Source organism: Nycticebus coucang, chromosome 9 (genome assembly GCF_027406575.1).
Source record: "Nycticebus coucang isolate mNycCou1 chromosome 9, mNycCou1.pri, whole genome shotgun sequence".
NCBI classification, from domain to species: Eukaryota; Metazoa; Chordata; class Mammalia; order Primates; family Lorisidae; genus Nycticebus; species Nycticebus coucang.
The window spans coordinates 111666659-111691135 of record NC_069788.1 but is presented as its reverse complement, the minus strand read 5'-3'; the positions used below and the strand labels follow the sequence as shown (position 1 = coordinate 111691135).

The following is a 24477-nucleotide window of genomic DNA, read 5'->3' as shown; positions in this document are numbered from 1 at the left end:
GACAGACATGTCAAAGTAATGAGCACTTAAAACAGTCTTATAGATAATTATGCCAGAGGACTGGACCAGATAATCTCTTGGAATTCCTTCCAGTTTAAGATCCATGATTCTGTGAGTGTAAAAAAATGAATGGGGAAGGTTGGGCATGGTGGCTCACACCTGTAACCCCAGCACTCTGGGAGGCCAAGACAGGAGGACAGTTTGAGGCCAGGAATTCAAGACCAGCCTCAGCAACATAGTAAGACCCTGTCTCTAAAAAAACATTTAAAAATTAACCAGCCTTGGGCGGCGCCTGTGGCTCAGTCGGTAAGGCGCCGGCCCCATATACCGAGGGTGGCGGGTTCAAACCCGGCCCCAGCCAAACTGCAACCAAAAAATAGCCGGGCGTTGCGGCGGGCGCCTGTAGTCCCAGCTACTCGGGAGGCTGAGGCAAGAGAATCGCTTAAGCCCAGGAGTTGGAGGTTGCTGTGAGCTGCGTGAGGCCATGGCACTCTACCCAGGGCCATAAAGTGAGACTCTGTCTCTACAAAAAAAAAAAAAAAATTAACCAGCCTTGTGGCAGATGCCTCTAGTGCCAGCTACTGGGAAGGCTCAGGCAGGAGGATCTCTTGAGCCCAGATTGTGATTGCAGTCAGCTATGATAACATCACTGCACTCTAGCCAGGTGACAAAGTGAGACTCTGCTTTGACCAAAAAAAAAAAAAAAAGTGAATGGGGGAGCCAGGGAAATTACCTTCTGCAAAGAAAAGCCCAGGCTTGGGATTTAGCACCAACTAAGCAGTACTGTTCCTCTGAGCAGCCTACTTAACAACCCTGCATGTAAGAGAGTGTTATCCCTCTCTCCCTATGGATGAGAACACTGAGGTTCGGAGAACTGAAGTGACATGCACAAGGTTGGCAAGCCAATCATCTGTCCCATCACTGCTCCCACAGAAGAAGGCAGTGGGCAATTGAGGGACTGGGGTGCTCAGGGATGCAGACCCCTAAGTAGAGGTCTCAGGACTCCTGACAGGGGCTCAGTGTAAAGCCTTTTCCGTTTTTTTGTTTGTTTGTTTTTTCCATTTGTCTGATTTCTTTCTTTCCACTGACAACTCATGAGAAACAAAAGCAAAGCCACTTGGTCTCCAGTGTCCACTGCTTCCAGGTTCCTCTGTACACCGGTGGCCATTCTGACCTTCCCTCCCCGCCCCACCACCCTTCCACCCACCCACAGGTCTGAGGCAGACCCCTGAGAGCTATGGCTGTTAAGACCAGCCCAGGGATGTTCCCACCCAACCAGAAAACCCAGCTGGGGAGCACATTCCTAGAAGAGCCTGCTACCATGGAGCCAGGGCCAGCCTCCAGGGAACAAACGGGAGCCACTACAAAGGGCACTCCTCAACCTTGTCCTATCAGGGACTTTCTCTCTGTCCCACACCAGGCTTCAGGCCTGGCCCAGAAAGCAGCACAGGGAGTAGAGGCAGGTGGCAGGATGCAACTGAAACTGAGAAGTCAGTAGCCCTACAGGAGCCCTGCTCACCTTGGAGCTACACAGCCCCACCACAAATACACTTCAAATTCAGGCCAACTCAGAAAGGAGGACAGAGAGGAAAGGGGCACATGGGTGTAGGGCAGGAGAGCTCAAGACTGTACCAAACAGCTTCTCTGCTCAGCAGAAGTTGTCTACCTCCCAAAGGTGGGCAGATGAGGCTGGGTAAAGAAAGCTATAGCCCTTTCGGGAAAGCCCTGGAGGTCATTTTTGCTGCAGATATGACAATGCAGAATCACTGACATGTGAAGTGAAAGTTTTGGTTTTAGAAGCCCTAGCCTCCCCTAAAAACATCTGGGACAACCTAGAAGGGTGACCTTTCAGGGTGGAGGGGAGGTGTTCTAGAGACTTTACCAACACAGTGGGATTTTCTCCACCCTTGACCTTCTTTACAAACTGCAGGAGAGACAAGTACAAAGCTCCAGTTCCCAGGGAGAGTGATGAGAAAGAAACACTCCAGGAAGCAAAGCATCCTAGACAGGATTCCAAACTCTGGGTCCCAACAGGGTAGAGTATGGTGTTGGGGAGGCTTTCTGGGACCGCTCAGCTCTCTGGACTCCACTCAGAGTGTTCTATCACTGCCCTCTGTGGTCATCACCAGTGTCTAGCCGGGGTCCTCAAACTACGGATCGTGGGCCGCATGAGGCGGTGGGATTGTATTTGTTCCCGTTTTGTTTTTTTACTTCAAAATAATATATGTGCAATGTGCATAGGAATTTGTTCATAGTTTTTTTTTTTATAAAACTATAGTCCGGCCCTCCAACGGTCTAAGGGACAGTGAACTGGCCCCCTGTTTAAATAAAATGTTTGAGGACCTCTGGAAGAGTGAATTCTATGCTATGTGAATTATATCTCAATAAAGCTGTTAGGAAGGAAGAAAAAAGCTTCCAAGGAAGCCAGGTTCTCCCCACTCACCCACCTGCCTCCACTAAAGTCCTGAGGCCATCACCACTATTTAAAAGAGGAGTTTCCTTTTCCCAGCCCCGAGCCCACGTTCCTGTCCTTTTTCCACTGTTCCCTCTCTATCAGTGCCACCAGCACACCAACCTTTACCAAAGTGTGGGGAATTGGGAGTACAAATACTGTTACAGGCATCACAAGTCCACAATGCCAGGCTCCTCGTGTCCCTTGTGTTACCTCTAGGACTTCATTACCTACAGTTACAACAGAAGAATGGAAAGGGTATGGAGAGAAAAGAGAACCGGAACTGAGTCTGGGTCCTGCCTAACTAAAATAAACCCACTACGCGGCCTCGGGAAAGGGGCAAGTGGGGAAGGCCAGGGACACTGACAGCTGTGGGCTGGTGTGGCAGGCGGGGCCTCACTAACCTCTCAGCCTCACTTTTTTGGCCCATAACAAATGCACCATGTTTGCTGCATGAACAACAAAAGAATGACCACCCTCTAGGGGCTTAGGAGGTTGAAAAGGACAAAAAGCAGCTTTATAATAACTGACATGCTAACAATACAATTATTATTTTTACTATTTTATCCTCTATCTCCTCCCTAAACAAGCTTATCCTTTTAAAAAAAATTAGTTCCAGGCAAGATTTTCTTTTCTTTCTTTTTTTTTGGTGAAAAAACCCTATAGACCTCAGGGTGATAACCTCTGCCCAGAGAGACTCTTTCCCACATCAACTCAGTACCTCATCGGGGTGTCCCTCCAGTGCTTCTCCTCCCAGCCCCTGTTTTTTGTGTCCTTTTGACCACATTTTCCCACAGGGTGGAGGGGAGGTGTTTCAGTCTGAATAGGGACCCCCTGTCACAGCTGTGTCTTCTCCTCAGCCCTTTCATGAGGTCCTGTCTGAAGAAGCAGGGAGCTCACAACCATCCCAATCACTGAGTTAAGCCACCATGTGCTGAAAAGTCTCTGCACAGACTTCTCTTTTACCCTTGAAAAACCCAGGGGACTCTCCTCTTCTTCAGCCCCCACTGACTTCACCTGTTTTGAGGCAGGGCCCCGCCTGCCACACCAGCCCACAGCTGTCAGTGTCCCTGGCCTTCACACTTGCCCCTTCCCCAGCCACCTTCCCCCTGCAGGCCTGGGCCAGGTTCTGAGTGCCTTTGTCAGGCCTGGGAGGGAGCTTCTGTAGATGTCCCCAGTTGCTGCTGTCACTCTGGGAAAGACGTCTGGCTGGGTATAGGGCAAAACAGGTGTGGCTGCCAGAGAGGGCAAGCCAGCAGAGCCAGGAGACAGAAACACCCTCTCTAAACAGATTGAGAGCTGCCAGCTTCCCAAAGGCCTCATCGTAGCACAGTTCCATGCTTTCTGCAAAACCAGCCCCAACACACTTCCTCATCGGCTATTCACTGGAGCTTGGCTTCCCCATCCTATGGCACTGGGCCAGGAGGAACGGGTGAACCCTGAAGATCCAATGTGTGTGATGGGGCATGCTTTAAGTCAAGGCATTATATTTGAAAATGAAAACAAATACTAGACTAGAATCCAACATTCATGTTCATGGGAGTGTACAGGTTAAGAGCACAGGTTGAGACCTGAGTCCAGATCTTGGCTCACATCAGCGTGACAACCTTGAGCAAGTTACTTAACCATTCACCTGCAAAAGGTTCATGATAAGTAAGAGCGTAAAACAGTGTCTGGCACACAGTAAGTCTTTTGTAAGTGTTGGTTATCCTTTTTTTCTCATCTCCTAACTTATCTCCTTGCTTCTAGTCTTGCACACTTTACCATCTATACCGCCATCGGAGTGATGACATGCTATTCAACAGCTCCCATCGTCTCCTGCATAAAGCTGAGTCTGTAAGCTAGACTGTTGGGCAATTTTCCTGCAGGATCAGGCTCTGTCCCACTTCCCAGCCCCAGCCCACACAGCCAAACAGCCAAACAACCTGAGGTTCCCCAAGACACCTGGTTTCTTACCCCCATATACCCAAGATCCTCCTCCCTCCACCTCGATTCCCAGATAAGCCTACATCCACCAAACTTGAGCTTTAGGGCAGCTCTTCCAGGGAAGCCTTCCTGGACTCCTCCAAGCAGAGGAAAGCCACTGGAGTGTACACTGTTAGAACCCCCTCTTAGGTCCCACACAGTGCCTGTACGTGATGGGTGCTCAGTGAATGACAAATGTATGAATAAAACAATATGTGAAAATTTTAGGTAAGCAATAAAATGTAACAGATTATTATTGTTACATTTTTTACTATTCTAGTTCATTGATTCTAAGATGCACATTTCCCCCATTTAAACATCTCTGAAATCAGGATGTATTTTGCAATTAATAGCATGTATGTTTAATTAGAGGCATTTTCTCTTTCTTAGCTTTACATAAAACAATGGCACATATTATAACATCATTAATGGCTCCCTAGGTTCCATGGTGTATGGTATTATTCCTATTAACTACTGAGGCTCCATCTCCTGGATTCTGGGGCCTGCTGTACAAGTCCACAGAGCTGTAAGGCTCTATTTTCAGAGCTCAGTAGCTTTTGGGCAGACAAGCTCTCATAAAGTGACCTATAATTTCTCAGGGATAAGATGGACCCTGTGTCTAGACACCTCTGGAAACTCCCACAAAAGCAGTCCACTGTGACGTGGTACATGCTCTGGACCGGGAATCATGAGAGCAAAGGTCTAAGTCTAGTTCTTCCTCTAATGTTCTGGATGACCTCACATAGGACCTATTTAACCCATTTATCTGAACATCTATTAAATGCTTGCATGACACAAGCCCACAGAATCCATACTGCACCCTGGGAGGAAGCCATTATCCCCATTTTACAGATAAGAAAGCTGAGGTTGAAGAAGGCTGAAGGTCAGACAGATGGAATTTGACCTCTGGACTCTTGATTCCTTCTCTCTGCTACAATGAGGATACCTCTCTGGGCCCGTTTCTCCAGTAACGAAGATAAATAAAATAGGAGGGAGGGTGTCACAAACTGGGGCTTCCCAAGCCATTGTCCCTCACAGATATATTTTATTTGACCCATATATTATGTTTTATTTGAATTGAATTTATTGCCAACATTTTTTTTTTTTTTTTTGCCGGGGCCGGGTTTGAATCCACCTCCGGTATATGGGGCCGGTGCCTGACTCACTGAGCCACAGGCACCACCCTATTGCCAACATTTTTTTAAACCAAGAAACTTAAACTAAAACTCCGGATTTCTGATCTGTTGTGAAAAAAAAATTGGAACACTGGCCACACTGACCCCTCCTTCTTGGAGGTGGAGCTGAGTATTGTAGCCATGGAGTGGCACTTAGGTGGGACTCACATTCCAATTGTCCACAGAGCGTGCCCCTTCTCAGGCTATGGGTCACTTTCATTGCATTCCCTCTGCTCCCTGCCAACCTCTGAGTGCATGACCCTAGACCAGATGAACTTCAGTGCCCTCTCCAGCTCTAAAAGGCTGTGGTTCCTCCCAGAATCTCCCTGGGCATCCTCCCTCCAAGGTCTCCTCTCCCTTTCCCCCTACCCTAGGGCCTCCGTCACAAGGGACCTCAGTACTGGTCCCCCTCACTCCCTCCGAGCCCCAGTGGCAGTCCCAGGCAGTCAGAGGGACTAGGCAAGAGTGGCAGTGTCGGAGAGCCAGGCAGGTATGGAGAGTAGTTAGCCAAAGTCAAGGGTGGGTCACTCCCTCTGAGTGAGGAAACCAGTGAGGAAGAGAGGATTTCACATTTCCTGACAGGAAAGTGGTTCAGGGAGCTAAATGTAAGCGGGGAGGCTCTGCAGTCACAGGAGATGAGCAGGGTTTGACACATGAGGAAACACAAATAGTAAATCATCCAGAGGAAAAATGTACAGTCTCAGCAGCAATTTAAGATATGCAAATTAGAACACCATTAAAGCCCCATTATGGCCCAAGTCAACGTGAAAATAAGTAAATAAATAAGATAAGAAAGAAGCTCTTGGCAGGCCTATCAGGAAACTGCTGCATATACTACTGTGCTACTATAAACTGTTTAAGTCTTGCTAGAATGTGCTTTGGCCTTGGTTGCAAGAGTTTAAGACTCTAAGCAGGTCATTATGGTTGGGGGACTACTTATCCCAGGAAAACAATCTAAAATACCACCACAAAAAAAGTTTTTATAAACTATGCTTATAGCATCTGTATGTAGAGTAAAAAAAAAAAAAAAAAAACAAAAAAAAAAACCCTGAAATTCACTGGGAGTGTGGTAAGGTGTGGTCACAGAATGAATATGAAAGGGATCAGTACATGGAAACAATCTGATGAAACCATTTGATGAAATCAAGTGACAAAATCAGCACAAAGAAGTATGTAGAGATGAACTTATAAATGACATCTCATTAGAAGCCATCAGATGAAAATTCTAAACAGGGTAAATTGTTGTTGTTTTTAAACAGTGTAAATTGTTAAGGTGTAATGTTTATTATGCTAAATTGATCGAGACAGTTTAAATAACAATGATGATGATGTTTTTGAAAGGGCCACTGAACAAGATTTCCTCATCATAAAAATACCCCAAGCCAGGGTTCCAAGGAGCAGGTAGGTAGACTCAGGCCCCTGGCTCCAAGAGGAAAGAGGGAAGAATGAACACTGGGAGAGGAGGGGTTATGCCTGCAGGCAGGGGAAGGGCCACCCCAGAGCGCAAAATATCTGGAAGGCTTTGAAAGACACCAAAGAAACAAAGTTATACAAATAAACCCACATCATTTAACCTTCCACGTCCTGGGTGCTAACTCTTACTGCTACCTTTGTGCTCTCTCTCTATTTTACTAAAATCTATTTCAGCAACTTCTGAAGTAACACCAGGGCTCTTTGTGGGCTAGCCTAGGAACCCAACCACCATTTATAGCATTGTTTCTATGGAAATATGTTTCAAGCTTCAAAAAACTGAGCTGCTGACAACCCTGGGGCACACACGTGGTCTCTAAATTAGGGAACTGAGAGGAGCAGTTTGTGCTGGGGCCTGGGCTCAGGAAGACAGCTTGTTACTTAGACTCAGTGGCAGTTAATATTCACACCACGGGCAATCATCAGAATGAGGTTCCACGTCACTGGAAGCAGGTGAAGATGGGACCAGAGCATCCAGGAATGAACACAATATTCTAGAAAAACCCATGGACAGTCCCCACCTCCACCTCCAAATACACACACCGAGCCCTGCTCATCTCGGAAGACGTGAAATGGGCCTGAGTACTCTGATGAGCCAGCCAGCCCTGAGCCCACACTCTTTCTATTTTCTCTCTGACCTGGAAAACCTCCAGCCACAAGGTCCTATTTTAGTCTGATCATAGAACAAAAACTCTAAATCTTGGACAATTCTGGAATTTGGTTTTAGCGGGTACTTACTTGAGATAACCAGGGCCCCAGCTGGGCCTGGACATCCCTCCACATGTGTTTGGCTGAGTGAACTTTGCTTTAACAGGCTCCAACCTGTCCACCCAGGTACCCAAGGCTCTCCAGCTCCTACTCACCTTAGGGCTCTGACAACACCAAGAAGTCTTCATTTCCTGCCCTGTCACAGTGAAGGGATAATAATGGGCCGTCCAAACAGACCCTCCCCATATCAAAAAGAAAGGCTTCCCACTCAGAATAAAAGGTTTCCCTCAAAGGGAATAGGTGGGTAAGAATGTCATTCACGAGGCCTCTAAAGGTTCTGAGATACCAGAGATAATGAGAAAGTGGTCAGAAGAGGGTCAGCTGCTCAGCCACAGGGCCATACCTGCAGTTGCAAGTCCCAGCAGAGCTCATGGCAAAATGTGGGGTCAGAGGGACCCGCCTGCTAGGCCAGAAGTGGACAGGATGATGCAGCTTGCACTAAAGAGCAGCTCTAAATCCAATACTTTGGTAAGTACATGCAGCAGTGTAAGCACCCAAGACTCAACCTCACTAGGGCCCCACTTGGGTTAGAAAAGGGTGCAGGAGGTCACTTTGCAAAGCACACCCTCCCTGCTGCCTGTTAGAACTGCAGAGGACTCAGCTCCCTCCCTCTGTGGCAGAGGCCTGCAGGACCTGGCAGCCAGTGGGTGGCTCAACAGCCTCAAGGCCCATACTGCTCACCAGGCTGGTTCCCTGGAAACCCAGGTGTGAACAATCATCTGGGGCCCAGAGCCTCCTGCAGGTTGTTGCACCAGCACAAGAGGCAGAGTCCATTCTGGGAACCTCACAGTTAAGCAGTTTAGCCAGTGTTTGAACTCAGGCCAATCTGAACCCTCCAGCCCCTCCTGTGGTTGATAAGACAGAGCAGTTGGGTCTTCCAAGTGGTAACAGATGGGAGGCTTGAAGTCCTCCCCCTGGCCTCCTTCCCACCCAGATCCAAAGTCTTTGATGTAAAGCCTTGTCTTAGAAAAGAAAAAAGGATAGATGCAATATATATTACTAAAGCAATTTCAAACACACAAATACCCTGTCCGTAACCTCTTTACCTAAGCCCAGTATTTACATTATGCCAATTTGTACTATGGTCATGTAATCCACTTATCAAGGGCATATGCAATTGTCTTTTACATTTTTCACTAAAACATTTTCCTGTGAATTAACATCATGTTCATATTAATATGACAGTGGCACAATATCCCACCAAATCTCAGTATTATGAATTACATAGCCATGTGGAATGCTGAGGCTGCTTACAGTATTTTTGCTATTTTAAGCAATGATGCTATAAATATCTTTGTGCTTATAGTTCTCTTTTTATTTATTTACTTAAATTTTTCTTTTTTTGTTTGTTTGTTTTATTTTTTGAGACAGAGTCTCACTTTATCAGTAGAGTGCCATGGCATCACAGCTCACAGCAACCTTCAACTCCTGGGCTTAGGTGATTCTCTTGCCTCAGCCTCCCGAGTAGCTGGAACTACAGGCCCCCACCACAGTGCCCAGCTACTTTTTGTTGCAGTTTGTCCAGGAACGGGTTTGAACCCTCCACCCTCGGTATATGGGGCCGGCGCCCTACTCACTGAGCCACAGGCGCTGCCCACTTAAATTTTTCTTTAGAGATCAGGGTCTTGCTATATTGCTCAGGCTGGTCTTGAACTCCTAGCCTCCGTAGTAGCTGGGATTACAGGCATGAGACACCACATCTGGCTTCTCTATTGTTTTTAGAATTACAGCCTTAGAATTAATTCCCAAGCGTAATACCAATAGGTGAATGGAAATTAACATTATCTTACAGTTTCAAGTTCTAGTACATTTTTCAAATAAATTGTTCTCTGCATGTTCCAGCAGCTGGACTCTTTTTCAAAGTACTTTTCCTGACAATACCTCACAATTCTACCAATCAAGGTCTACTCTTTTTTTTTTTTTTTTTTTTTTTTTTTGCAGTTTTTGGCCTGGGCTGGGTTTGAACCTCCAGTATATGGGGCTGGCGCCCTACTCCTTTGTGCCACAGGCGCCACCCAAGGTCTACTCTTTTTTTTTTTGTAGAGACAGAGTCTCACTTTATGGCCCTTGGTAGAGTGCCGTGGCATCACACAGCTCACAGCAACCTCCAGCTCCTGGGCTTAAGCGATTCTCTTGCCTCAGCCTCCCGAGTAGCTGGGACTACAGGTGCCCGCCACAACACCCAGCTATTTTTTTGTTGCAGTTTGGCCGGGGCTGGGTTTGAACCCACCACCCTTGGCATATGGGGCCGGCACCCTACTCACTGAGCCACAGGTGCCGCCCCTAAGGTCTACTCTTAATATGCACTTTTCCCAACTCCCCAATGGGTCAGCAACTGGAGTACACACCTATGACCGACAGATATTGAACGGAGCATAGTCGAGTTGCTGTGGAGGGATGAGAGAAAAGGACAGAGAGGTGTGGGCAGGAAGGTAGGAGGCTGGGATGGACAGGAAAAGGAGAGCGGGCCCCACAGAGGCAGAAACAAAGGCACATCCCACATTCTGTCCTTCCCCAGATGAGTTCACAGCTTCCTGGACATCAAACCCACTCCACCTACCACTGAACTTCCCCTGAGCTGATCTTCCAGGGGCCAAGAACAAAGACACACACTGATGGCTTCCTAAAGGAGATTTAGAAACACTATGTGCTTCTAGGTTCTGGAAACATACTGTGCCAACAACAGAAGTCATGCACTCACCAGCAGTCAACAGGTCCATGTATGTGTGGGTTTAGCCCTAAGAGTGGCTCAACTTTAAAAAAGATGAAGTCTGTAAAGAAAGAAATACCAACTTACCAGCCACAGCAAGAAAGATGCTATTCCATAATGCTGAGCAGCACACGGACCTGGGATAACTATTTGACAATGGGAAGGCTCTGAGTGACTACCCCAAGTCCCACTGGGAGGCACCACAGAGAAACTACCTGCCCGGCTCCATTCACAGCTCCCAGAATTTTCCATCAGGTAAAGACTGAATGGAGTCTAACCCCTTCATTTTATAGACAAACTGAGATTCCAAGTCCCTGTTTTGGGGCTCCCATTGCAGCCCTCAATCACCATCAGAAAGACCTGTTCCTCTTTGCCCTCCAGTAGCAAGAGCCACCTCCTGTCCTGACTGCCTCATGATCAGGCTGAACAGGGCTTTCATTTTAAAGAGCCCCAGTCTCTCCTCTCACGGTCTGCTGACTCATTTTCCCCAGTTTCTTTTCTGCACAAAGCCAGCAGACAGTGCTGGGCATGAAAACTAAGGGGACCTCGAGGAGCAGCTGGTTTTTATTCTTCTTCAAGGGTCAGGGCTGGTGGGAAGGAAGTCTCCTTAGAGCAGCGGTTCTCAACCTTCCTAATGTCATGGCCCTTTAATACAGTTCCTGTGGTCATCACCACAGATGCCTCCTCAGAGTCCTCCTCAGGGTGAATGGAGCCCAAGTGCTGGCTTTTGGGTCCCCAAATCCCCTTCCCACCCTTAGTAGGGTCTTGTTGGCAGGCTCACAAAAACACCAGAGTCACCAACGTGGTGGCTCCCCCAGCAGGTGCTAAGAGAAGCCCAGGGCTGTGGTGCAGACAACCAGCTCACCCAGCACACACTCCCACCCAATCAGGCCAGGTCCCAGACCTGCCCACTGCTCCCTCACATCCCCACAAGCTGCCCTTCTGGTTCCTCCCATGGTACACCTACTGTGTGCCAGGCTCAGTTCTAGGTCAGTCAGGTGCCAGGCACACCTGCAGGTGACACCAGGGAAGTTCAATTGCAGAAATGCCAGGTGGTGGCTCAGGAAGGCAGCATGGAAGCAAGGTGACTTCTGGCAAGGGCAAGGAAGGTGTCTGCCATCAAGAAAAGGGAAGGAAGAGAAGGCCTTCCAGGTAGAGGGGAGAACAGTAAGCAAATGCCAAGAGGAGTACAGTGCACCCAGGAGCAGCGAGGAGCTAAGTGAACATGCTAGTAAAGGCAGATGGCAAGGGAAGGCCAGAAAGGTGAGCTGGGGCTCAAACAAGGACCTTGATGCCATTAGGAGGACTATGGGGTTCCTTCTGCAGGACTTGGGCAGCTCTCAAAAGTTCTTAAGCAGGGTGACAAGACTAAAGCTGTATTTTAGTAAATAACTAACACGGGTCCTTTAAGACTTCTTTTCCGCTTTAATGCTGCTTTTAACACAATCTCATTTCTGGACAAAAATGGGCAAGTTCAGAGTAAATTAGGTCAGAGCCAACTCTCGCCAGGAACCAGGAACGCCCCTACTCCCTCCCCCAGGAGCCCATCCAGATACTACATTGGTCCCCAAGCCCTAGGATTACTTCTAGCCCAGGGCTGCAAAAACCTAGCCCATGACACACCCAACTTCAGGGCGGGGCGGGGGGGGGGTGGTGGGGGGGCAGCAACTTCCTGCTTTGAGGTACTGGGGAAAAGTCTTGGAACCCTGGCAGGAAAGAACCACAGCAAAGAGCTGGTAAGTTCAAAACTGCATTTTTCTTTTTCTTTTTCAAGGAAATTAATTACTTTGTCTAAGGTTATTGGAACTGTATGAGTGAGATGCCAGCCAAGGTGCCCTTGTTCCAAAGAGGAGATCTCAGAGCAAGAAGGAAGCTAGTGCTTGCCCTATCTGACACCCTCTTATGCTTTTGGATGAGTTAACTGGGCAGGATACGACAGGTAATACTGACAGCTATGGGCAAAGCCCTAGCAACCTTAACAAGTAGGTGGGCAGCTTGGGCACCAAGGGCCTCAAGTATTCCACAAACCAAGCCTGAAGCCAGAACTCTAACTTCTGGTCTATAAAGCAAAGTAGCCCCTCCCAAATACCCTGTGGCCCTGTGAATCTCATCTAACCCTGGCAGACAGAATTTAAGCTGTGACTGCCAGCTAACCAGAGAGGGCCAAGCCTTGGCCTCTGTCCTCACAAGGCAGCACTGAAGTTTTCCAAGTGGAACCAAATGTGCAGGGAGGATCCAGATGCTGGGATGACCTCCCTTTTCCACTGGAATAGTTCACATTCCAGAGGAGAATTCCAACTGGAAATGAAATGCTCAGCTCTCCTGTGCGTATAACAGTCCTAAAGCTCAAACAAAGGCTAAGGATATGGAAGGATGTCTAGAAAGATTAATACCAAGACACAGATGTTTTCGGTGGCCCAATGGGGTTGCCCTGTCTCTTTCCTATATCCAGCTCTCCCCAATCATCTCAGTCTGAGGGCAACAGTGGGCTTGTGGGCTCTAGGTTCTACGGGGGAACTCGGATGCTTGTCCACCAGGCATGTGCACCCCTGCCCTGGTTTCAGTCACCTGACATTGTTAGTCCTGACAGGAGGCAGAGTTCCACCTGCCATTGGGGAAGCTGCAGCCTCCACAGCCTTGCTCTTCAGGACCCCTAGCAGCAAGAACATGCGCGTGTGATTCAGCCGGGCTAACTGCATGTTCAGCCTGGGCTTGGGAGCGAATGGCACAAAGCAGGGAGGATTCAGAGCAGGGAGGATGATCCTGGAGGAGGTGGCAGCACCCAGGTCTGGCGGCAATGAATCCAAACCAGCAGCTTTGTGACCTTGGCATTGGTTCTGCTTATGAGTCCTGATTGATTTCTGAGCCTCAATTTTCCAGCCTCCCTGGACATTCAGTGAGCCACCAGATATCCTTTCCAATTAATTTCTTTTCTCCTCAATTCAGCCAGAGTCAGCTTTTGCTGTTTGCAGACCTAAGACCTGGACCATCCTGGCATCTCCTTCTACCTGCACACAAGCTTCTTTGCCTCCCCCCACAAACGACACTGTGCTCAAGCCTCCATCTTTTCCTCCGTGAAAAGAGACCAATTAAAGTACCCACGACATCCAAGATCGCAGCCACCTACAATAATAACAAATCCTGGCAAATGCCAGAAATGCTCTCTCTCTTTAGTCCCAAGTGGCTCCCCACTGCCTCTGGATACAGTCCAAACCTAGCTGACATACACAACTGACCTGGCCCCTGCCTGCCCTCTTCCACATTCCCCACCAGTGCTCCATCATACCCCACGTCTTGCAGTTCCCAGAGTAGACCCAGCAGTGTCATGCCTCTAGGCTTTGCCTGAGCTGCTCCCTGTGCCTAGAAAGCTTTGACTCCCTTTGCCACCTGGTAGACACCTACCTGTTTCTGCGGCCTCAACTTAAACAGCTCCTCCAGGAAGCCTGTTACTCATTAATTCCACAGTATTCACCAAGCACAGCTATGGGGCAAAGCACTGGGGCTATCTCAGACTTTCTTGACATTTCTCTTTACCCTGACACTGGCAGAAGCTAAAGTCCCTTCCTCTGAGCCCAGGAGATCCTGAACACTTTCACATTGACATTGGCGGCACTTAATTTCTCTTGGCTTTTGTGTGTGTCTGTCTCCCTCGCAGACCACAAGCACCTTGAAGGGGGAGCCTGGACCTTCTTTATCTTTGTATCCTCAGTATAAAGCACAGAGCCACGTACACAGTATGGGCTCAATAGATGCGTGTAGCATGACTGGAGAGAGTGAAAGAATGAAGAATGTGGGGGAAAGCACCTCATAACCATGATGGGCAAGGTTGCTACTGCTGTGGCTAAGGCCACTTTTTATTTTCTCCATAACTAAGGAAGTCAGATCCTAAATACCATCTTGGTAGGTCAGCACTACCTCCTGGGAGAGATGGTGGGAGAAATCCTGAGACTTTCTACCCTCTCTAGTGTGAGTGGAATTGGGAGGTCAGGGAATTGGCTTCTAAGTTGGCCCAGAGCATGTGCTTTTGGGAAGCAGACAGATTCACACTGGTTGATTCCTTACTGGTTGATTCCTTGCTGGCTTCTCAAAATGGTCAGCAGTAGGGAGGCTGAGGAGGGGAGAGAAGGTAAGGAGGCAGAGGGAGGGCTAGGGCCCTACAGCCAAATGTCATGGGCACTGCCCTCTCTTAGCTCCACCCTGAGGCCTGGTTAACCCAAGCATAAGTCTTTTACCTGCAATCCCGGGTGATAGAACTGCAGTTTAAAACCTACTCCATGGATTCCTCTCCAGGACAGGCTGCTCACCTTGTCTAAGACCTTTCTTGCTTAAGCTCATATGGTTATTTCCTAATTGATAGCCCCTATGATCTTTTGGTGAGGCATAGAACAACGGAATCTCTTAGCGTATTCATTTAATGTATGCAAATTCAAATTGTCAAGCTCAGCAGAAGAGAGGGGACCAAAAAAAATGGAGGGAGGAAAGGAAAAGAAAAACAGAATAGAACAAGGAGAAATAGCCACATGAACCCACTGTATTCAGCGTAAGCCTGCAGCCTGCTGCCTCAGGGATATCATAGTATACACATCTCAGCATGCACACACATCTGCTGCATCTGGTGCTCAACTTAGAAAGTGTAACTTCTTCCAGAACTAGAGGAACGGGCTGAGATGAATTTAAGTATCAAGAGTCAGTGTGTCTGTTGCCTACCTGGTGCCTTCCTAGAGGACTTTCAAGCTTAGTCTGGATTATATGCTTATTTTCCACCTTACACACTGACTTTAGAACCTGACCTCCAGAACTGCAGCTCCTTCAAATTTCATCTGCAGTGACAGACCGCCCCCTCCACCCAGTTGGTTCTTCTCTCTGGATATGACCTGTGTTAGAACCTGGGCATCAAGCGTCCTGGGGGGACTCTGCACCCTACACTGTGCCGCACACAGTGCTGAGAGCTCTGCAGCTGTTCTGAATGTGCAGGTGAGGACAGCTGGCCCTCCATTAACAGCTGTCCAAGGGGTGCCACAACTGTGTTCCTGGGCTTTCTTCTGCATGGCTCTTGGGAAGTGAGACTTCCCCCTGTCTTCTTGGTGTTGTCTAGCCTTTGTTCTAGGACTTAGAAAACACTAAGTAATCTTGTTGGCCAACTGAGTCTGATTAGAAGGCTTTATGAACTCAATAGATTCATAGCAATTAAGAATAACTGAGGGGGCGGCACCTGTGGCTAAAAGGAGTAGGGCGCTAGCCCCATATGCCAGAGGTGGCCAGTTCAAACCCAGCCCCAGCCAAAAACTGCAAAAAAAAAAAAAAAAAGAACAACTGAGACTTCAATGAGATAATAAAGGGCAAGAAATCTATTAAATAAACATCCCTCTCTTTCTCTCTCTTTTTTTTTTTTGAGACAAAGTCTCAAGCTGTCGCCCTGGGTAGACTGCCATGGCATCATAGCTCATAGCAACCTCCAATTCTTAGGCTCAAGCTATCCTCTTGCCTCAGTTTTTCTATTTTAGAGATGGGGGTCTCGATTTTGGTAAGGCTGGTCTCCAACTCATGAACTCAAGCAATCCACCCACCTCAGTCTCCCAGAGTGCTGGGATTACAGGCGTGAACCACCGCGTGCCTGGCCTCTTTTATTTTTTAAATTTATTTATTCATTTTTTTGAGACAGTCTCACTCTGTTGCTCAGGCTAGAGTGCCATGGCATCAGCCTCACCCATCCACAAAAACCTTAAACTCCTAGGCTCAAGCGATCCTCCTGCCTCAGCCTCCCAAGTAGCTGGGACTACAGACATCCACCACAACGCCCAGCTAATTTTTCTATTTTTAATAGAAACGGGGTCCCACTCTTGCTCAGGCTGGTCACAAACTCCTGAGTTCAGGGATTCTCCTTCCTCCGCCTCCCAGGATCCTGCTAGGATTACAGGCGTGAGCCATGGCGCCAGGCCCCTCTCTCTTCTTACAGGCCTCCCTTTTACCTCCAGTTTGTTTTTATGTATTTTTAAAAGTTTTCTTCTTTTTATATCTTTGAGTATTACTTTAAGGAAACTGAAGAAATGGGATCCTTGGTTTATAAATAGACATGGGGGAACTGAAAATTATGATGACTAAGATTATCAATGCAGGCTGGCAAATGGAAACAGAATGTGGGCTTTGTTACCCTGATTCTTCCATTAAACAGTCGTGTGGTCTTAGAAAAGTAACTTGTCCTCTCTAAGCCTTAGTTAAAATGAGACTTAGCACAGGTTTCCTTCCTAGCTCTAAGTCCTTAACCACAGATTATCAGAGATGCTTAACCACAATATTATTAGAGATGCTGTTACTGTAGTCACTACAAAACTGGGGCTGCCTGGTAAGAGTCCCCAAGATCCTATCCAGTGCAAAAAGTTGATTCTGTAAAACAGCAGATTCTAGAAAATACTGATTTATTAAATTTGGTTTATACATAACTTTCAGAAATAGTTTTCTATGGAGATCTGTTTCACTCTTTTACATTCATCAAGAATTTTCAATTAGAGATGAATTAAACATATTAACTGCAACATTATGTACAGTAACAAAAAGTGGAAACAGCCCAAACTCTCTTCAATAGATCAGTTAAATAAATTATGGCATTTTCATTTAGCCATTGGAAAAAATGAGGTAGCTTTACATGTATTGATATAAAACAATCTCTAGGACATAGTCAGTGAAAAATGCAGGCTACAGAACCCTGTACAGTGTGCCACCGTTTGCTTATATATTCATATTTTCTCTGCTCTGCTGAGACATTTGGAAGGGTAGCTGAAAAGGATAAACTGTAGTTGTTCTAGAGAGGGAGAGTGGAAAATTAAAGAAATGGAGAACATTAGAGAATGAAAAATTCATCTTCTCAAAGTTTTATGTAATAAAATTTATCAATAATTTATTATGACTTCTGGGCTTTTTATGTCTCTTAAGAAGGTCTTCTTTCCCTCCTGGCTAAAATGGATATTTATTTTTCTAATTCTATTGCATATATAATATGTATGTGAGGTCAGACAATGAAGTTCACAAACTCACCCTACATACCTCATTACTGAGTATGTAAAGTGCTACATACTTCATTACTGAATATCACTACGGTCACTTTTGGAGTATTCTTCTTGGGAAGCTATGCACTGATGCCAGTGCCTATTCCATCCTTCAAAGCAATTTTGGAACTCTTTTTCTGGAATGGCCACCAGAGCTGTCATTATACAAGGTCTGATAATTAAGTTTGAGGGCAGCGCCTGTGGCTCAAGGGGTAGGGCGCCGGTCCCATATGCAGGAGGTGGTGGGTTCAAACCCAGCCCCGGCCAAAAACCAAAAAAAAAAATAATAATAATAATTAAGTTTGAGAACTCATCCTAGAAAAAGTGCTTTGAAGGGTGGGCTAGGCCTGGTGTCGGTGCACAGCTTCCCAGGAAGGGGTACTTCAAAAGTAACCATAGTGATACTCAGCAATCAGGTATGTAGCATTTTTTCTAGGATGAATTTGGGAACCACATTATCCAACTTCCTGTGTGTGTGTGTGTATAAATATCTTGTACATTTTGAAATTACTTTTTTTTCTCGAGACAGCATCTCACTATGTCCCCCTCGGTAGAGTGTCATCCTGTCATAGCTCACAGCAACCTCAAACTCTTGGACTTAAGCGATTCTCTTGCCTTAGCCTCCCAGGTAGCTGGGACTACAGGCACCCGCCACAATGCCAGCTATTTTTGGTTGTAGTTGTAATTGTTGTTTAGCTGGCCTGGGCGGCACTCGAACACGTCAGCCTAGGTGTATATGGATAACACTGTAACCACTATGCTAGGAGCACCAAGCCCGAAATTACTTTTGAACTAACTTTGTACTATGTATCTTTTGAATTTTGAACTATGTATAGGGTAAAGGGAAAATCTATCAGATTCTATTTTTATCTTCATTTTATTTATTTATTTTGAGATAGAGTCTCACTTTGTTGCCCTCGGCATCAAAGCTCACAGCAACCTCCAACTTTTGGGCTTAAGCAATTCTCTTGCCTCAGCCTCCTAAGTAGCTGGGACTACAGGCGCCCACCACGATGCCCGACTATTTTTTTTCTGGTTGTAGTTGTCAATGTTGTTCGGCAAGCCCAGGCTGGATTCGAACCCACCAGCTCCAGTGTATGTGGCTGGCGCCCTCTCCACTGAGCTACAGGTGCTCAGCCCAGATTCTATTTTTAAATAAAACAAAATTGCTAAAGAATCTAGCTTATAGGGTGCATTTTATGGTACATGAGTTATATCTCAATTAAAAAAGAAAGAATCCAGCTTATAAGGCAAGGCTGTGGTTCACAGCATCAGATGTGATGTTAGATGCAGGCAACAGAATCTCCCTCCTCAAGCCCAATATTAGTGTTCAGCCAGGCTCTTCCCAAGACTCAGTTTTATAGTTTAGCCTAGTTCTATAGGTTCAACACTTGTTTGGGCAAAACAAGCCTGCAGATGACAAGAAGCAGCTCTTTGCCCTTCTCACAAGTCTTGTCTGAAAGTTGGCTCTACCTCCTGGCATCAGACTGGTTCCCTCAGATGGCCAGGTCAACCCAGGTAACAAATCATCTCTCCTTGGAACCAGGGCTAAGGCATAGGACATGGTAGGGCAGGTGAATCCAGCCCAAATCAGGATAAGAGGAGTCAGCGCTGAAGCTGGACAGACAGATACTGTCTGACACTCAAGGGAAAGAGGTGCTGAAAATGATGCAAAGTCAGGAGAATTCTTGGGTAAATGTCCAGAATAAAGTCCAGGAACCACAGTCCTTGGTGCTTGGCTTAGGTGTGTATGCCTATATGCACATAAAAAAAATCTGATGACCCCTGCCCTTTGTATAATATCATCATCATCATCATCTCATCATCGTTTACTGAGACTTGCCTGAGGATACAAAGACATATAAAACAAGGGCTTCCAGTTTAGTCAAAAAGTGATAATATTTATCCACCTAAAAGCATATTTAAGCAGCCGAACAAAGTGTATGATTGCAACCCTGACCCAAAAGAGAAGCTGAAAATCCCTAGACCACAATTCAAGGTTTTTCTCAGCATAGGGCCTGAGTGGACGTCACTGGAGTCCTGGGGGAGGCCCACATGGTGGGACTGGGGAAATTCTCCAGGAGGGGAACATGAACAGGCCTTGAAGGAGAGCAGGACTGAGTCCAGTAGAAGAGAGGAAGGAGGAGGCACTCCAGGCTTTCAGGGCAGCAAGGGAGGTAGGAATGCTTGCCACCGGTGGTTTGGACAAACACACAGCGTGGGTCACTGGGTCAGAGCCGAAGGTTAGAGCAAGAAAGCAGCAGAGGCCAGATCCCTGTGAGGAAGGCCCTGGCTGGCCAGCCTAGAAGTTTGATCCTTACCACACAGACAGTGGGGAGCCATTGAAGGCTGCTGAGCAAGAGGGTGACCCTTGGAAAAAGGCATTTTAAGTGAGATTACAGAGCAGCCCTTTATCCAAAGCTTATTCAAAGCCCTGTGTGTGTTTCAAGTGGCACTTGAGAGAGACATACAGCATTTGCTCTGTGTCACATACATGAGAAAAAGGTTTAAGGGTCCCACAAAGAGATGCTTCAGTGAGAATGAGAAATGAAGGGAGGCACATTTTAAAGAAGGAAACAAATGTGCAGGACAGAAGCACAGGCCACAGCATCTGGAAAATTTCAGTGCTTCTTCAGTCTGGAATGCCCTCTTTAGCTGGGGGTGTTCTGACTCCTTTTTTGGAGGTGAGTTGTGATGTCAAAACACTGGGTTGTGGCTTAGGCAATGAGACAGCCAGGAAAAGGCAGATGAGCAGAAATAGAAATAAGGGCCTGGATAGCATAAAAGGCCCCATTCTATGATCATCCTCTTCCAGACTTCTCCATCTGCCTCTCTCAGGAGCACTTTGGGGGCTTTTGCCAGAGTTGTTGAGCTCCCCAATCACCTCCAATATATTTTCCTCTTAGAATAATAAAATTGTTTTTAAAATCTCTGTCAACTTTTGAATCACAGGGCTTTCGATGTTGTTCCTGATTGTGCGTAACGAGGCAGCAGGCAGGGCTGCTCAGGGGCTGTAAACTGGGCAGCAACTTCAAGCCATAAATCAGCATTTAGGTAAGAAGGGAGAGGAAGTTAGGATTAAGTTTCTGGCTCAAAGTGGGCTGTGTACAACTGCAGGGCAAGCCCTGTCAACACAGAGGCACAGCCGAGCAAGCCGGGGAAAGGGCCTGAGTTGTACACCAAAACCAGCCAGGTGGAACTGCAGATGTGGGCCTGCGCCTGGTCCAGGTGGCTTCACCACTCCAGGAAGCCTGAAGTTCTTCTTTCTCAGGCTTTTGCAAGGGGCCCCTCCCTCCACTCTCCTAGCCACACTCCTGGAGGGCTTTTGGACACTTTTAGTCTCTGCAGGTTCTACCTGAATACAAAGGATTGCAAATTCAGAGCTTTCTTTTGTTTGGGGTCAGAAGAGAAAGCTCTCATCTCCTGCCCTTCCAGACTAGCAAGCACTAGGTACCAGGAAGCCCTTCTTTCCATACTGGCAGGCTTGACTCCCTCCCTTCCTGCAGGTCAGCATCTCAGTAGATATAAGGACCTCTGCCCTGACCTGTGCCACAGGCCTTGGTCAAGTGAGGAAGCTAACCAGGACCTTGACAGTCAAGTTAAGTAAAACCCCAAATGTTCCTAAAAACAGGGGGTTGTGACCCTTGCAAACAGGCATTTAAAGTGAGATTACAGAGAAGCCCTTTATCCAAAGAATGACTTTGACCACAATAGTACATTTGCTCTAAACATCATTCCCCTGTGGCAACTGTGACCATACATCCCAGACTTTCCAGAACTGTCCTGATTTTACAAGCTTTGCCTCGAGTTTCTGGAAGCACATAGGTACCTGCCAGGGATTATGCCCTAATGTTTTGGTTTGACAAATGGTCATTGTGCCGGTGACACACAGCTGGCACAAGGCTACAATATCGCATTTTCCCTCTGTGTGAAGCTCAGCCACTTGGCTGGAGAGAAGGAAGGCCAGGCATGGAGGAACTCCAGTGTCCCAGGGTCATAGGCGCCCACACACCAAGGTGGGATGTGCCACTAAGTCACACAGCAACCTAGCAGGGCTGAATGCTGCTCCAAGAGTCTTCAGCCTCGGACAAGGAGTGAATGGGTTGAGATTTGGGCTATACGAAGAAGGGCCTTGCACAAATCCAGTACATGCTTTTTCACTGTGTTTTAAATCCCCCTTCTCAGTTAGCCACCTCTGAAGCCCTCCAGGGGAAATTATTTGCCTTCTTTTTTTTTTTTTTAATTTCAATTTCTTTTATTATTTTTATTTTTTCCTTTTTTTTTTTTTTTTTTGCAGTTTTCAGCCAGGGCTGGGTTTGAACCTGCCACCTCCGGCATATGGGGCTGGCGCCCTACCCTCTGAGCCACAGGCACTGTCCTATTTGCCTTCTTTCCATACTTGCAGGCTTGGCTTCCTTCCTGCAGGGCAGCATCTCAACAGATGTAAGGACCTCTGCCCTGACCTGTGCCACAAGCCTTGCTCAGGAAGTGGGCCTGGGGACTCCTCTAGAGAAACTGTACCTGAGTCACTCCTCTGACTCCACTGCACCCAGATGACATCACAGACAACAGTCTCAAAGTCTGGGCAATTTTCCTTTGGACACTGAGCACATTTCCCCTCTGCCCAGAACATAATAAAGGAATAAGGACCTACCACCTACTAAGTTTCTGCAGTTGACACTTCAAGGCCTAAAGTCTAGTTCCCCAACCCAGTTATACATGGTCTGACCAGGCCTCTTTGCAAGCCAGCCTTAATCCGTGCAATTTTGCTAATTCAAAGTAATTCAAATGGCTTTCCATTTAGGGAGGTTGCTAGTCATCTCCCATCTCCTTTCCCTGCTGAGGTCATTCCACATTTTCTCCAGACACAAATATGGGTACAGTTTCTGGGATAGTTTTCAGGTTGCCTAAGGTAGGAGTCAAGAGACCCTGCCCGACCCTGGTCTACTCCACCTCTCAGGCCGATGGCAAGTTGTCAAAGGTAAAGGAGAGATAAGGAATTAAGTCACCTAGCTAAAGCTAATGTGCAAAAAAGAACATAGAGACTGCAGCTTGGAACCCAGGTCTGTCCTGGGAATTTGCAATGCAAAGCTGCATTTTGTTCACCACCGATGAGGTCTTGCACAATAGCCTACGTATAAACATCCACACCAACAATGCCTGACTGTGCAATCATGCTGTAATTCCAGGCCGGCAGGAAGCTGCTGCTAGGAAGTGCACCATTCAACCTCCAGACATCCCATCTCCGAGTCTGCAGGGCTCGGGAAGCACATTCCTGCACACACCAACGTGTCCCCACCGCCGCTGCTCAGGCGCTGCCGCTACAGTTGCAGTCTCGCCACCGTCCCGCCTGCCAGCCTCGAGCTACTCTGCTAGAGTAGCTAAACTTCTCAGCTGTTCTTTTAAAAACCCTGCGACACGAGGCTACCGAGGGCGGCGGGAACCACCATCAAAGTTCCCAAGCACATTCCTGCAGCCCTAGCAATTTTAGAAAACAGAAAAGAACGAGATGCCACAGAGTCCACTGGAAGCGGCTTTCTGAGTTTTATATAGAAAACACTCACATATGTACGTGGGCGTGCTGACAGTTTTTGTGGCTAAATTGCACACAAATTGTTAGGGCCTTAGCGATTACTGTCAGGTTTGGGACGTGGAGAGGAGGGTGGGAGAGTCAGGAATGATTTGTTTAAAGGGGGCTAGGGGCAATCCGAGTTTTGTTTTCTGGAAATGCGCAGGGTTGTTTTCCCAAACTTCCCAGTCGATCTGCTCCTGGTCCCTGGAGGGCCGAGCAAATAAAAGTAGGGGGAAAATTCCTTTAACTTCCTTCCTGCGACCCAGCCGAGGGCTGCGAAAAGGAAGAGAACGTTTCCCAGGGAAACACCGGGCGGGGGCAGCGGAGCGGCTGTGTTCAGCCTGCAGAGATGCGGACGCGGGGCGGGGAGTCGCCCCAGACAGAGGCCTAAGGAGCCCCCTTCTCCGCACCCCTCCTCTCGCAAACGGCGCCTGGAGCGGCCCCGGCTGCAGCCCAGGATGCGTCAAGTCCCGCCGCGGAGCAGCGACAGGAGGGGCCGCAGCTCGGCCCGCAGACCCTCGCAGCCGCCGAGCTCCCCCCTACAGCGTCCCCCGCACCCAGGCGCCTGGCCCAACCCGGCCTGCCACATCCCCTACCGCGCGGCCCAGCTCCAAGCCCGAGACGTTTCCGAGCCCCACGTCGGCGCCCCGGCTCACCTGTGCACTGAATCCCGGGATGACTCGGAGCGGAGCGGGGAGCCGGCGAGCGCGGCCCGCAGGCTCAAACTTTGTTGCTCTCGGGACGGCGCAGTCGTCACTTCCTCGCGAGCGGGCGGCGTAGCCCGGGCTGTGACCCAGCAGCTCGCGCGGTGGCGCGCCGGACTCCGCAGCCGCCCGCCCCGCCCGCGCCCCCGGCTCAGCACTCCTCCCGGCCCCCGGCGCCGTCTCCCGGCTCGGCGCGCCCTCGGCTGCGTGGGGGGAGGCCGCCTCGCGCGCCCGGCCACCGAGCCTGCACCCCCGAAAGGTTCGCTCCAGCCGCGTCCTTTCTGCGCGGAAATGCGTTCGGAGGCGCAGCTCTCAAGTACCCCGCTCTGGGGCTGGGCTGGGAGGTGGTGTTACTGTTCCTGCCGGAACTGGAGACTAGTTCAAGGGACCCCCACCCCGCAAGAGAGCTGGGGTTCCAGGACAAGCACACCCCTTAGACACAAAGGAGTGGAGTAGAGAGAGGAGAAAGAAAAAGGTTTTCAGTTTAGTTTAAGGGCTAGAAAGGTCATGTCTGAAAGCAGTGTGTTCTGTGCTTTCATAAATAATGCCTAAATTGGGCCTTATGACAAGGGTCGCCTCTCCCCACAGTCCCCCCAAAAGATCTGCATGATTTTCTTT

At 48.1% G+C, this 24477-nt stretch overlaps 1 protein-coding gene across 2 annotated transcripts in view; it reads right to left on the bottom strand.

Annotated features, from left to right (window-relative positions):
• MIDEAS (mitotic deacetylase associated SANT domain protein) overlaps positions 1–23972 on the bottom strand; it is a 70901-nt gene extending 46929 nt beyond the window's left edge. For both annotated transcript variants that reach the window (XM_053601433.1, XM_053601428.1), the window contains exon 1: positions 23812–23972. The gene's annotated coding sequence lies outside the window, so the exon portion shown is untranslated. The remainder of the gene's footprint in view (positions 1–23811) is intronic.
• Positions 23973–24477: the final 505 nt, after the last annotated feature.